This window comes from Lemur catta, chromosome 5 (genome assembly GCF_020740605.2).
Source record: "Lemur catta isolate mLemCat1 chromosome 5, mLemCat1.pri, whole genome shotgun sequence".
Classification (NCBI taxonomy): domain Eukaryota; kingdom Metazoa; phylum Chordata; class Mammalia; order Primates; family Lemuridae; genus Lemur; species Lemur catta.
In genome coordinates, this window is record NC_059132.1 from 112,971,205 (window position 1) to 112,983,568 (window position 12,364).

Below are 12,364 nucleotides of genomic sequence, written 5' to 3' on the forward strand. Positions count from 1 at the left end.
TATAAAATAAAATCGGGTGTGAAGCATTTTTGATGAAAGCAGAAAGACCAGTCTCCCAAAGTAAACATACAGCAGCCAGGTGGGGGAGGAGGATGCGCAGGGCCTGGCTGCCTGTCTCGGGGGCTGTCCTGTTGTTCTCTGTCACAGGGGACCAGAGTGTCCTCTGTGCCTTAGTCCTTGAAAAAGCTTGACTTTAGAATAGCTTCATGAAAACTGAAAGCACATCCAAGTATGTTGTTAAAATTCAATACCTGGTGAAAACTCAAAACTATCTTGTTGCCTCAGACACCTTTCCTTATTCCCCAAGTCTTTTCTTAAGGATCAAATACTCATAACGGAGTTGGTTTTGGAAGTATATCTCACAAAATAAAATTTCAGCAACAATAATAAAACACCTCTAAACCTGAGTATTTACTTCCGGTTTACAAGCTCGAGGTCAGGTGAGGAAGCAGCACGTGACTTAATGGCTGAGAGGGTTTGGAGCCAGATCTCCTGGGCTCAGACGTAGTGACTGCGTAGTCAAGTGTTTATTCTCAGGGTTATTAGCTCTGTGGCTTGGAGCAACTTGAGCTTTTTAGGATTAGGTTTCAATTTACAAACGGGAATGAAAAAATCTATTTCACATATCCCTGTATTTAGGCACAGTAATCATTTCATAAATGATACCTAGTGTTACCTTCCAAGAAGAAGTGTTATTGTGAGACATATGATTCCTATATGATATTTGTGCCTTTGCTTTCTGTCCCTTCCATCCTTGAGAGCTGCTGTAATCGACTGACCAGGTTTCATGAAGCTGTAGTGGGTAATACCGGCACTGAACCACCAAACAGACTCCAGTAGCTTTTTTTGATGAATATTCAGTTTTGGACCGTGCTTTGGCACTTCATCTTTAGCCAACCATTGTGCCAAACACTTGCAATTGTCAAAAAGAATCCATTTTCATCACACATAACAATAAGGTATAGAAATGGTTCACCTTTATGTTATGACAGGAAAGAAAGGCAAGCTTCAAGAAGATTTCTCTTCTGATGCTCATTTAATTCATGGGGAACCCACCTACTCAGCTTCTTTACCTTGCCCATTTGTTTCAAATGGTCCAATATTGTTGGAATAGTAACGTCAAACCTTGCTGCTAATTCACACATAGGTTGAGATGGATTTGCTTCCACTACAGCTTTCAGCTGATCATTATCCACCTTGGTCTCATTTACAAGATTAACATCACCAGAATGGAACTTCTCAAACCATCCATGTACTATGTGTTTATTAGCCACATCCTTCCCAAACACTTTGTTGATATTTCGAGCTGTCTGTGCTTCGTTTGTTCCATGATGGAACTCATATTAGAAAATAACAGGAATTTTTGACTTATCCATGGTTTCACAAAAATTGCTCTAAAAAAAAAATTGAGCAATAATCACAAGCCAAACTGTGTGTTTGGAAGAACATGGATGGGTAAACTCACAACTAATGGACGCAGTGAGTGTTGTAGGGGGGAAGGGCATGCCTCAAATCATGGTTTGGGTGTGGCAAAGTCATTACATGTAACCAAAATGTTTATACCCCAATAATATCCTGAAATGAAAAAAAAAGAAAGAATGAGGATGTATCTTCACAATAAAAAAATAAAACAAGAAGTGTCAAAGTGAAATGTCAGAGATATCAACTGCCAAACTTAGTACTTGAGGAAATGGAATATTCCGTACTTAATTACCTAACACATGCCAGTCTTCTTTCATCTGATGTTCTGTTGGGAGACTCACTTGATGAACTTCAGTTGCCATGATGCTGGGAACATAATGACAATAAAAATAATTGAAATCTTGCAGTCATGAGAAAATAGAGTCACAAATTACACCATGGCTGAGATGCTGTTGTTCTCTGACATTTATATATAATTATTTCAGAAAAAAAAGTTCTACCTTTATTTCCTTTGGATAAAACAGTCATAATAGAGTTTGATTTTCCATTGTTCTAGCTTATTGTTAAAATTTTCCCTTTATAATCCATGCATATTGTCTTTCAAAAATGTTCCTCACCTTAAAATATTTTGCTTATTTCATAACAGTCCTTAAAATGTCTGCAATATCTTCAGAAAGTTTGTTGTGATTTTACCCGATGTTTCATTTCTCCTGGTTCCTATAAGTTAGAGCTCACAAAACTTCTGTTCACAGAGAGTGGAAAGGGGAAAAAGGGGGACAGCTATTAACAAAATTTAAAAGAGGAGAAAGCTCATGGAAAGGTAGTTTAATTTTGCCATTTAAATTACCTACCCACAATTTGATACTGAAATTAAAGGAGACGACAAAGGAGGAAAAGCATTTTATCCAAAGGGGAGAAATTTGAATGCTAACAATCTCGTTTTTAGAGTGCAAATAAAAATCTATCATTGGAAGACAGGTGGAAATATATTACCGTTCATCAAAGGAGAAACAGGCAAAAATATGTTGCTATCCCAGTAGGAACATTTCATTTTAAACACAAGAGAAGCTCAAAGTGCATTTGGACTTTTAAAGTTTTCCACAGACTAGGGGTTGCACAATCGTAATATTTTCAGAGGTTGGGTAGTAGAATAAGATGAGATTTATGGTCTCCAATATCAAGTGCCCCTTCATGCAAACCCACAGTTTTTCTCTCAGCTTTCCTCTGGCTGGTTCATTTTCCCAGGGATCATTTCAAGTATCTTTTACTTTTTTAAAACATCAACTCTACACTCCACAGTCAATGAGCTCCCACCCAAGCTTCATAGATGATATTGGGCAGCATCTCCCTTACTCTTCAATCACAGAATCCGTTAAAAACAGCATTTCATTGACAATGTTATTGGAAGCACTTATCAAATGTTATTAACTTGCAGCAAGGGAAACAGAAACGTGACCAAAATTACACCGTTTGAGAGAGGCTATGAAAAATAGGATGCCATGTCAGAGAGGGTATGAAACATTTTACTTTTATAAGGAGCTAGGTTTTTTTAATAAGAAAGTTTTATTTCACAAATTTAAAACAATGTGCGTGTGTGTGAGAGAGAGTGTGCACATTTTATATATGTGCACGCACACACACACACACATGAAAGTTGTTATAAAGAATGACTGGCAAGAGGGATTGAGTTAGCATGTATATCTTCTATCAGAAGGAAAACAGCACATAGAAAAAAACAGATGTTAAAGACACGTCTGTGTATGAAGCTAGAATCATGAAGTTTCACCCCAGCATTGGTGCACAGTGGAGCCAACTAACAGGGAAGCATGACATGGAATCAGACAGAAATTGGAAGCAGAGCACCAAGCAGTAAAGTTTAATTTTAAACAAGCCACTGTTAAATTTAAGAATTTGTTTTAGGCTGCAAAATGCAGGATAAAAAATCTGCTTATCTGTTACGTTTGGGACAGAACTTTTCCTTTGACAAACTGTCAGTTTACCTGTCTCCTACACTCCCTCTTCCTGCAACGAACGGTTGTGGAAGTCAGTTTCCCTCAGGCAAACCCCCCTCCCTTCCCAGGGACTTGCTCTGACCACAATCCCTGAACTGTCTAAACCTTCCTTTACCTTCTGTACTGAATCGTGATACTCAGCATTTGCGTCCACTCCAACCGCTCTCCTCTGAGTCAGCGCAGCCCTTCCCCTTAGACGCCGGGACCTGCCCAACCGCTGCTTGTCTCCCCGAATTCATGGCCGGTTACTGAGGTGGGTTTTCCCAGCTTTCAGCTAAATCTAAGTTCTCTTTACAGTATCGCTCTGCTCTCTCCCTTTTGCTGAATTCAATATGCATGTGTATCCGTAGCTGTCTGTCCACCTATGTCTACGTGTGAGTTTACCCTTTTATAGCCCGGTGATTCGTTAGTACTGACAACACTCCATAGCGTCAGACCCCTCCTCCAGCATCACCAGTAGTTACTCACCGAAATCACGGCAGTCGTTCGGTCTCTAAACCATCTGTGTTGATGATACAGACCGGCGTTCACAGCCTCAGCTTTCCCGGCCTCCCTCCTCCCCACGCGCCGTGACGTTTGCCTCCTACTTCACGTGAAAATCCTTCTCACCTGGTGAGCGATGGGCTGCACCTGCCCGGATGCCTTTTCCTGCTCGTCCGGAGAGGGGCCTCCCTTCCCCTCGAGTCCCAGACGGGGGCTCTGGGTGATTGTTCCAGCGTCACAGCCGCGGCCTAGACCCCCGTTCCTGCGAGTTACGGGGGCAGGAGCGACGACTGCCAGCCTCCCTGGAACCGTAACATAAAGTGTCACTGCCCCGTTTCCAGAGGCATCAAAGGCACTTGCAGGAAACAGTCGATTCTCACCACGTCGGCTGCACCATCCTGTCTCGGCCTCCGCACCGCGCATGAGCGCCCAAGTCTCCCTGCGTCCCTTGTCTGTTTGTTCAGGTGATCACTTCCATCAACCTCAATTTTGACATTTTTTACATTTATATTTTCAACTTTTGTTATCTGCATAGTCCATGAAATTAGGGCGCGTGAAGAGGCGGTACAAGGCATGCCAGGCTGCTCAGGGCGGTGAACGATGGGCGCGGCGCTAGTCATTGCTTAGCACGCGTAGTGAGTGCTCAGTTGCTGGCGTTTATTTTACCATAAAATGGATAACTGGGCGGATAATCTCTGAGTCTGTTTGTGGTTCTGTATCTGAAACTTACATCCATCTCCTGTTCACACTCAGCCCCAGACCCTCTGCTCTCGCGGTTCTCTCGTCAACTTAGATGCTTTCGTGCAAAAGCACAGCCCTACTTTACATTACCAACCCAAGCAGCTTCCGGAAAGTCCCTGCGGTGACACAGTAGGACCTGCTGCTGGTGGCCGTGCAGGGAATCGCAGGAAGCAGGTCCTGCGTTCTCAGTCCATCCAGCCTGGCAGACGATGACGGCCCCAGCCACGTCCTGAGGGCAAACACACGAGAGACTTTGAGCCAAAAGCTGATTCACAAATTCCTCATTAACGAAAATTGTGAAAAAAAAAAAAAAAAAAAAAGTTTCTTCTTTAAGCCCCTCAGCTTTGTTATGAAGCAAAGGAACCTTCCAGCATCCCAATCCCTGACCTCCCTGGCAGCGTCTACGGGACATCTGCGGTCTGGTCTCTGCCCCGTCCCGGCCTCCGCGCGGCCCTGACTTCCCTCCCTCGCCCTCGCCAGCCGCAGTGGCCTTGCTAGCCCCAGCCGTGGTCTGCGGCCCCTCTCACACGGCACCCCTCTCTGCGAAACGTTTTCTTCTTTCCCTCGTCGCCAGAGCAACGCGAATTCACCTGTCAAACCCAGCCAGGGACGGCTCCTTCCAGGGCCTCGCCGGACCTCCCGGTTCCTCTCTGGCTGCGCGCGCGTCTCCACGGCGCGTTCCGCACGGCGATCTCGCCCGCGCCTGCGCTGTGGGCGCTCGGTCAATCTCCCCGCCAGTGACAGCGGCCTCTGGGTCCCGGCCAGTCTGTTCTCTGTGTCCGGTGACGCGCTGGGCACCGTGAACAGGTGAGTGGGTGGCTGATGTCAAGGCTCAGTCCTACAAAGGAAACTTCCACGGCTGCACTTTGCTGAGTTACGTCCGGTTCTGTGGACGCCTCATCCATTTTCAAAAGCCGAGAAATGAAGGGGAGAGAAGGATGCAAAGTGCACTTCTAAAAACCGAAATAACCAGTTTGATTAATGTGGGTGCCTAGAGTTATATTTGATTATATTCACCAGACCAACAGTTATTTCAGCATTTTTTTAGACACAGCCGTAGTTGAAAGTGTTTCTTCACGGAATTTGCAGGAAGCCTGCGGAAAGCACTCTTGCAGAAACTCTCGCTAACACATTTCAAAGTGAAGGGAGTAAAACTGCCTATAAAACTCCCATTAATGTCAATGAGAATCACTGACAAATTCCCAAGCAATCCTGCGAAAACGGCTTCATTGTTGCCTGGGGGCTGTTGCTAGTGTTGCGCACAAACAAGATTTAGCTCTTAAAGAGACAGTTGCTCTCCGCTGCGGGGCCGCGTCTTCGCTGATGCTAAGTGGAGGTGGCAACGCAAGAACGCAGGTTCTTCCTACTGACCCGAAAGGCATCGTTGCACCCTGCTCCACTGCGTCCTAATTTCAAACAAGCACAACAGATCTTTCTCAAAATAAAGCTGCAGTATGATTAAATGGAGATGACTTTGTTTTTTTTCCAAATACATACACGATAAAACTCTAGTTCGCCACTCTATTTATGAATCACTTGCTGAAATTTCTCCTTAGATGTGTAAAATAATAACTATGGGTCAAATTTGATTTACAATTCTAGATAATATAAATGATCTCTGATTTTGATCCAAATATCAGATTGCAAAAATTGAAAAACCAAACAAGAGAAGACATTTTAAGGTACTCTCTGGAACTCTGCTCCTTCGTGTGGTATTTTGAGGAGGAACTTTGTACATTAGTCAAAACAAGTTTCAAATTCTAGACTCCAGGTTTTTGAGGGCGTCTGTACAAAGCATTTAAATGAGGAAGAGGCGACTGAAAATGGATATTCAGAGCAACTTTAAATGGCGTGAGTGACTATTGCATCTTACTCTGCCACTTCTTCCATAATTGTTTTCTGGGTTTTCAATTTACCGTTGGGAAATGAGGGTTTTGAAAATAAGCAGACTTGCGTTTCCTAACCGACTAAATGGAGTGGAAAGGGCGGAAGGGGGACCTCGTTAATAGCAATCGGTGACAATCCTCGGTAGCGCCACAAGGTGCTGGCGTTTCATTTGCTGAAAGAAGCAATTTGTTTTATGTTTGTTAACATTCAAACAATTATATTTCTATTTTAGTGATGATACACAGTGCTCTTGGTACTTGCTTTAAACAGAACATGCTAAAATGGCCTGTTCAAGGGTTTCAATAGAAAAACAGTTTTCCAAGGGATGGTGCTGATGGGTGATTGAGTGGGGACAATCACACGGTGTCACGTGGCCAAACCACGGCGGGCCGATTGCAGAGCTGACTGCAGCGGGCCGTGTGCAGAGCTGACTGCAGCGGGGCCGTGTGCAGAACTGTGGCGGGCCGTGTGGAGAGCTGACTGCGGCGGGCCGTGTGCAGTAACTGTCAGGGGCCCGGCGAGCAACCTTGGTCCCAACAGGGATTCACATTCGAGCTCTCCGGAGCATTCCTGCAACATGCCCTTCCACGCCACCACCAGCTTCTTCTTGGATGATGTTTTGGGGTCGTTGGCTGTAGCATTCCCGTGGCACAAGTAGCGTGGCATTGTGCCACTGGGATTCTCTGCTTCCTGCAGGACTATTTAGCTTGCCCTTTGTTCTCCTCATTTCCAGTATGACTAACACAAGAGTAGCTACATAGCTACTTTTAAATAACTTTGTGTCTTAGCTTGCTGTTCCTCCATTCCCATTTGTAGGCGGCGCTGTATGTGCAGTGGGAGTTGTCTCTGACGTTGTCTGTATGGTAAAGCCAAAAGAATGCAACACTTTTTACTATTAAAAAGTATTCGGGTTGTGCAGAATCAGCAGTTTGAACAGCCCTGACTCTTTCTGCCTCGCAGCTCCCTCTTCAAAGCAAACTCCGTGTTGGTTTGCGAGTCATCTTGACAACTGTCTTCCACGTTCTGCTCGCGGTTATGGAGAGTTGGTCCAATCGCACCCGCCCTGGCGAGCCTGGAGGGGACTGCAGCGGCGGATTGAGGCTCATTCAGCACGTAGGGAGAGGAAGGGACTTACTAACACGGTCGGTCCCGGAGGCAGAGAGAAAGCCTGTGTTCTTCAGCACAAGGGGGATGACGGATTGTCAACCTCCCACAGCAGGAATCAGCATCAGACGGCAGAAACTGCTGCTTACTCCTGTCTGCTCTGTTCTAGAAAGTCTCATAAATGTATGTCTGTAGATGATCAAAGGGAATATAAAACCATGGATAAAGAAAAAAAATCACTGAAGAAGGCTCAGTAAGCAGAGAGTAGAACACTAAATTTAGGCAGTGTAAATTGCTCTGAATTGCAAGCATTGGGTGAAAAGAAAGACAACTTTAACAATTAAGTCAAGAAAATTCTGCTTATTCCATGAACTATACAACCCCAAAATGCTCTCACTGAAAAATAGTTTAAAATACTGGGCAAACTATTACATCTCTGAGTGCACAGATGAGCTCAGAAAAAAATAAGGAAAATCCCAAACCATCACCTGCAGAGCAATGTTGGTGGGAAATTGTAGTTGAGTTTTCTGTATGAAACTGGATACACTCTCAGTAAAAGATGGTCTAGGAGAACATAAATAAATCAGTGTCCTGGAGGAGGCAGATGCAGGGGGAGCCTGTCTTTCCTACTTGAGATCCTTCAAATTTCAGAGCTATAGCTGTGCCCTCAATCAGTCTGTGATGTGAATACATGCTACCAACTTGCTCGGGAAACTCTACGCTGAATAAATAACACATTAGGTCATCCTAAGGCAGAAAGAGCTTTAGACAGTGGCAAGAGCAAATGCAAAATTGATTTGGACAGATACACCCTCAATCCAGGTTACATAAGATTAAAAAAGAGGATGATTTAGAACCAGAAAATAACAAAAAATAATCTCCCGTACAAAAGGCATCACATATAATGAACTATTATATGATATGAACTTCATATGACAGAGTAATTAAATCAAGGTTATAAAAGTAATATGTATAACGATAAAGACAAAATTGTAAAAATGTAAGACAGAAGGAAAGGATAAGATAATATTTCAAAAAGGCCAGATTTTTAAAGAAAAATAAAACATCCTGATATTAAAAAAAGCCATTGAAATGATACAATTAAGTGGATGGTTTAAACAACAGTTTAAACGTGGCTGAGAGTCGGTGTAGCTGACAATCAGTGATTTGTTTAGCATGAAACACAGAGTGGGACTGAAGTGGACGTGTGGGCAAGAGACTGAGGCGTGGAGAGTAGAATAAGACAGTGCATATCCCATAGAAGTTATAAAAGGAGTAAAAACAAAAGGATACGGGTGGCTTTCAAAGCAGCAGTGAATGGACCCTTCTCAGGCCTGATGCAAGAAATGACATTCACGGTATGCAACACTCGAGTCCAGTATGTTCCATGCTAATTCCACACCCGCTCACATTGCGAAACTATGAAACCCAAGGACATAGACGACCTTTAAAGCAATAGGGGACAAATGAAATTTCCTAAAAAAGGAATGGAAGTTGGCTGACAGACTTCTTATAGATAAAAATGTACGGGGAGAAAACAGAACACCTAAGTGAAGAGGGGAAAGAACGACGTCATCTGTGGCCACCCAGGCATCACACACATGCACACACCGTGCATACACGTGTATGTTCATACCGTGCGTGTATGTGCTATAGATACTATTTGTATATGCTATACGTCTTCATATACTATTATTTGATGATAGAGACTATTATCATATACACTCTTATTCAAATATATGCCATAAATTCTATTACTCAAAATCTCTGTCTATTATTATATACCATAGTCTATCAGTCACAATAACGGATTGTCCACACTTGCTATCTTTAAGTCATTTACCCTTTAAGTCCCCAACCCGACAACTACCAGATCTTAGCCACACTCCTCAGAAGCGTCTTGTCGGACGGAGTCAGCCAACCCTGCTGTGGTCGCCAAGGCGAAGGGGGCCCAAAACCGTGACCTGGTGACAGGCCCCGCACGGGGCACCGGCCTTTCCTCCTGGACGCACCAGGCTCCTGGTTTCTCCGCGCTCCGCTTCCCGCCGGCCACCTTCCTTTTAAATCCAGCGTGACCCTTCCTCGGAGCCGAGCTCTAGCAACTCCCCGTCCTTTCCTCTGGGCTCTTTTCTGGTCTCCCAGGATGCATGTAATGTATATATTTTCACCATCTCTTGGCAGGGCGCCTGCGGTTTCTCTTCCGCTCCGAGTGTATTTTCGCGGGGACTGGGCTTACACGTTTATTTTTCCCGGTTCCTACAGAGTCAGGGTCCAAGTGCCCGGAGAAGCTCCTTCCCTGGGCAGCCACAGTCGCTGCTGTGACTTCGTGACTGTCTACGCGGCCCGCCCCGGATCCTGACCTTCAGCCCCACGTCTCCGCTGGGTTCTGGGTCCGCGTGTCCCGCCGACCCCGGGACCGACCCTCCACCTGCCTCGGGCTTTTCCTCTCTCACGTCTAAAGCTGATCTCCTCACCTCCGGAGCTGCTGCTTTTGTACCTCTCCGGAGTGGGTGTCAGCGTGTCGCCCCTGTCCCCTAATATGTAACCTTTGACAGGACTCTTCATTCCTCCGGCCCCATCCACACACTCGCTCAGCCCTCGGCGTTTCCTCCTAACGTCCGTCTGTCGTCCCCATCCCCTCCCCCCACTCCCATCCCCCCATCCCTCTCCCCGGCCCTCCCGGCCCCGCACAGGTGCAGCAGATACCTGCCTCCCTCCAATGTCATTCCGACGCCGGCCGAAGAAAAGAGACGCTTTAAAAAACGCAGGACTCATCACGTCCCTCCCAGCCCGCTGCTGCTCCGCTGTTTGCGTGGCCCGAGGAACGACGCGGACGCCGCAGCCCGGTTTGCGGTTTGCGGTTTGCGGTTTCCGAGGCTTCCCTGAGATAATTCCTCTCCCTCTCAGGCCCCGCACCGCTCCTTATAAAGACGTCTAACACCTGAAGCGAAATCTCCCGCTTTGCCTTTTGCCCACAGTTGAGTCTGGGGGGCCCCTCTCCTTTATTCCCTCCCTGATAATTGAATAAAATAAATAAAAAACTCCTTTAAAGACGTGTGTCTGCAGATTTATTTATCAAGATCTGCAAATATAGTGATGTTATAGGAAAAATATTAAGCTCTGCAGTTTGGGCGTTGGCCTCAGGACACATTCTGTCACCAGGGTCGCCTTTTGCAGAGTTTACGAGGGAATGCTGAGGTTCCTGAAATGCATGGGGCAAAATCTGGCTAAGAGCAGGAAAACCCCCCAGCGCAGCGGTCAAGACGTCTCTGCAAAGACGCGTCGGGTGGGACTTGTTGAAGGATTATGGCTCGCGTCGGGTGGCCGCTCAGAGGGCCGAGGGAAGCAGAGGTTTGCTGGGAGCCGCGTGCTCTCAGGAGGCAGGGGCAGTTCTGCACGAACATCGTTAGTAATTTCTGTAACTGAGAAGGGAGAGTCACGGTGGGAACTAAAGCCATGGCCCGCAAAGAAGCAGCGTCACTAAGGTAACACGAGGGAGAGGGGGAGGGGTCACACGTGTGGTTTGCAAAGTTTCTTGCTTCCATCTGTGCTCAGTCATGGTGACAGGGGCCTCCCTGCATCTCTGTCACAGAGGGTCTGCTCTGATGCGTCCCTGAAACCGTGTATGTGTAAGAGGAAAGGCCTGGCTGAGCCCTCAGTGCCGTGACAAGTCCCAGGTGAAAACCACCGGGGCTGCTCTTTTCTCTCTCAGAAGAGCGAACTGGAGCCCACAGGGGACAACACAGCGAAGGTTGGAGCTTCCTAACAGTGACCACGCCGGCCTGCTCCTGCGCGCCAAGCGCACGGCGTGACTGCGGTAGGGGTGGGGAGGGACGGACGGGGGTGGCGTCCAGCGCAATCCAGTGTCACAGCATCTTTGTGAAAGTGCTCTGAGAGCTTCCGTCCGGGCATCGCCGCCGCCCACGGCGTGGGGGACGCTGCGAAGACAGTCGTCTCTCCTCGGTTCTGCCGTCGCCGGGGCCTGTCGCAATTTTTTCTGATCATGTATTTTCTACAATTCTAGGTAAGAAAAAATATAGCTGCATTTAAAAAAAGAATTGTGTCTCAACAAATTAAGTAATGATGTCATGATTATATTTGAAATATTTATTGGGAGAAACACTGTAAAAGCACGTAACACATGACATCATGAGTTGGAAGAGATCTACATATTTTACTTCTCAAGCAGTGATAAAATAAAAGCTATAAATTACAAAAATTAAGCAACTGTGTTCATTTTTTCACAAATATAACTAATTATTATAATTATAATTATGTATTAAGTGTAACACATATACATAAATAATTTAAATAAATGCTTAGTTTTTATTCTTACTTGTTTGTTTTTCCATCTGTAAATGACATTGGTCAGTAGCTACTTTCTGTAAATTATTATAAGTGTAGTTAAACCTGCCTCCGGTCATGTTGAGGACAAAGGGCTTCCAGCGGTGGAAATGCCACCCCCCACCCCCCACCCCCCCGTGCTAAGGCTCCTGTCCTCATGCTCAGCCCCGGCCACCCTCACCTCGCCCGAGTCCCAGTCAGGGTCCACGCGGGGTCCCACCTGCCACCAGCCGTGGGCCGGGAACACCGCGACCCGCGCGCAGGACTGGGCAGGCGACAGTGCGTGCTCAGGACGGTCACTCGGTCACCTCGTCCCTGGCCGCGGTGGCAGGACACCGAGAAGCAGGGACAGCCCTTGGGGACTCGAGCCA